General features: G+C 41.6%; 1 non-coding gene across 1 annotated transcript; it reads right to left on the bottom strand.

Annotated features, from left to right (window-relative positions):
• Positions 1–410: 410 nt before the first annotated feature.
• On the bottom strand, positions 411–513 carry LOC141414351 (U6 spliceosomal RNA). The gene has a single exon (XR_012439404.1). It is a non-coding gene; the product is annotated as a U6 spliceosomal RNA (small nuclear RNA).
• Positions 514–3,053: the final 2,540 nt, after the last annotated feature.

The raw sequence follows: 3,053 nt of genomic DNA, 5'->3' as shown, positions 1-3,053 counted from the left end.
AGCTCACAAGATACGGAAAGTGCACACACAGGTAGATTTATTAGAAAAAGAAAATGCTGCAGCTGGAGCAGTGCAGCGAGGCCTGGAACCGGTGGCTCCCTGCTCAGGTGAAGGCTGGACTTTTTATGGGCGCTTTAACTCTGGGTTAGGGTAAGGCTTAGGTAGGTTCTTTCCATTGGCCGTGGATTCATGCACATGGACTCTCTTCAATGAGCTGGTCTGTTTGCCCCTTATTGGGATGGGGGGAAACAACCTTGAGAGCATCCTGTCTATCAGCCCTGTGGCAGATTTATGAGACCATGTATATCCTCCTCAGGGTGCAGGAATCACAGTGCTCTCCATGGGGGATGGGATACTCACTCACTCATCTGTCCTTTAGGCGCCCAGACCCAACAATTTTTTTTTTTTTTTTAAATATGGGATGCTTCACGAATTTGCGTGTCGTCCTTGCGCAGGGGCCATGCTAATCTGGGTATCGTCCGATTTTAGTATCTGTGCTGCCGAAGCAAGCATAGAGACCCGACAATCTGATTACCTACAACTCCCAACTCTGAGGCAGGGATCGGGCTTCCTAAACTCACCAACACTCGGATCCTAAAACAATACTCAGTGAATATTAAGTGAATGAATAAATGAGTGAATGAGTGAATGCAGTCAAGGCTCCCGCTAGGTTCCCAGGAGCTGGTGCTCTGAGAACGGGGCCAGTGACCACGCCCCCTTCCCCTCCCCCCACCCCCGTCCCCCGTCCCCGCCCCACACAATGGTTCCTTTGAATGTTTGACTTTTAAGAAGGCCCTTGAGTATGGAAGGAAGAATAGTTTCTGCCTAGGCCCCCTGGAAGGAAAGTTAAATTCTTACCATGAAACATTTGAACCACAGGGAAACCTGATCTCCAAACCTTGTCTATTTTCTTTATATCTGGAAGTTCCTTGCAATAGTTGACTTCATTTGCATTCACATGCAGCACAGAATATATTCACATTTAACAGCTGGGCATTGGTGGCTCATACCTGTATTTCGAGCTACTCAGAGGCAGAGATCAGGAGGATTGTGGTTCAAAGACAGCCCAAATAGTTTGAGAGAGACCCTATCTTGAAAAAACCTTCACAAAACAGTGCTGGTGGAGTGGTTCAAGTGGTAGAAAACCTGCCTAGCAAGTGTGAGGCCCTTAGTTTAAACCCCAGTACTGCCAAAAAAAAAAAAAAAAAAAAAAAAAAAAATTAGCAAAAGACCAGTGTATACATTCCTTTGAACTGTGTCCATAAAAATTTAAAAATAGAAATCACTTTCTCAAACCCAAAAGAATCTTTCTAGATAAATGCAATGTACATATTGACAAATTGTAGATCCAACTTTTGTGTGTGTGTGTGGTACTGGGGTTTCACTCAGGGCCTACACCTTGAACCTCTTTTTTGTGATGGGTTTTTTTTTCAAGATAGGGTCTTGAGCCAGCTCCAGTGGCCCTGTAATCCTAGCTTCTCAGGAGGCAGAGATCAGGAGGATTGTGGTTCTTCAAAGCCAGCCTGGGCAAATTGTTCATGAGACCCTATCTCGAAAAAACCCATCACAAAAAAGGGCTAGTGGAATGGCTAGAGGTGTGGGCCTTGAGTTCAAGCCCCAGTACTACAATTAAAAAAAAAAAAAAAAGGGTCTTGAGAACTATGTGGTGCAATGGTGCCATAATTTATTTAAATAAGTACTGTTTACTTATGCCTTTCTATTACACCTATTTAATTTTGTTACATTATGGATTTAAAGAGTAAATGTTGAAACAACCAGAAAATGAAATTATTCTTGAAATACCCTAATCTTGCCATGTGTCCAAAGTTGTGAATTATAGAAATGTCCTCCAAAAAAAGTTAGGGATCTGGTAAAGCAAGGTACATAAGGACCAGATTTTGATAAAAGTCTTTTTTCACCAGGTGCAGTAGCTTATGTCTTTCCCAGCTATTCCAGAGACTGCAATCGGGAAAACTGCAGTTCCAGGCCAGTCAGGGAAAAGTTAGTGAGATTCCATCTCAATTGATAAGCCTATGTGGTGGCACATGGCTGTGATATGTATTATTCTAAGTGTACAGAGCACATTGGCAATTAGTTTCAGATTGTTATTAAAATCTAGTTTAAATATCAAACTGCCTTTCCTTTCTATGAAGTTCTGTGACTTTCAATGTAAATTCATGTCAATACTTACGTTTTGAATATCTAACCTATATACTGTACCATAAAAGTAAACTAAAATCTAAAATCACTTATTAAAGAATTGATCATTATTGTGTTGAAACATATTTCTGTTCCATTTCAAACTTTTTTCCCCATACTATGTTCTTCTTCTTCTTCTTTTTTATTTTTTGAGGAAGTGGAATTTGCACTCAGGAATTCACACTTGCAAAGAAGGGATTCTACTTTTTTTATTGTTTTGCTGGATGGGGGTACATTGGGGCATTTACAAAAGTTCTTGCAATGTATCACCAAATACATCATACTTGAATTTACCCTCCCCCCCCACCTTCATCTGCCCCCACCCCAGGGCTCTACTTCTTGAGTCAAACCTCCAGTCCATTTTGCTTTAGTTTTTTTTTCTTTCTTTCTTTCTTTCTCTCTTTGTTTATTTAGGTATGCTGGGGTTTGAACTGAGAACCACATGCTTGCTAGGCAGGAATTCTACCACTTGAGCTACTCCACCAGCCCTTTCTTTGGTTGTTTTAGAGAAGGGGGTCTCATGAACAATTTAGCTGAACTGTCCTTGAAGCATGATCCTCCCTCCCAAGTAGCTAGGATTACAGGAGTGAACCACCAATGCCCAGCCTCCATATTTTCAGTTTTTTGGCAGTACTGGGGTTTGAATTCAGGGCCTACACCTTCAGCCACTCCACCAGCCCTTTTTTGTGGTGTTTTTTGGTTTTTTTAAGATAGGGTTTCAGAACTATTTGCTGGAGGCTAGCTTTGAACAGAGCTCCAACTCATCTCTGCCTCCTGAGTAGCTAGGATTACAGGTGTAAGCCACTGGCACCTGGCCTTCAATTTTTCTTTTTAGTTTTTTTCTTTTTATTTTT

The sequence above is a fragment of the Castor canadensis genome, chromosome 11, assembly GCF_047511655.1.
Source record: "Castor canadensis chromosome 11, mCasCan1.hap1v2, whole genome shotgun sequence".
Classification (NCBI taxonomy): domain Eukaryota; kingdom Metazoa; phylum Chordata; class Mammalia; order Rodentia; family Castoridae; genus Castor; species Castor canadensis.
This window is presented reverse-complemented; position numbering and strand designations above follow the sequence as displayed.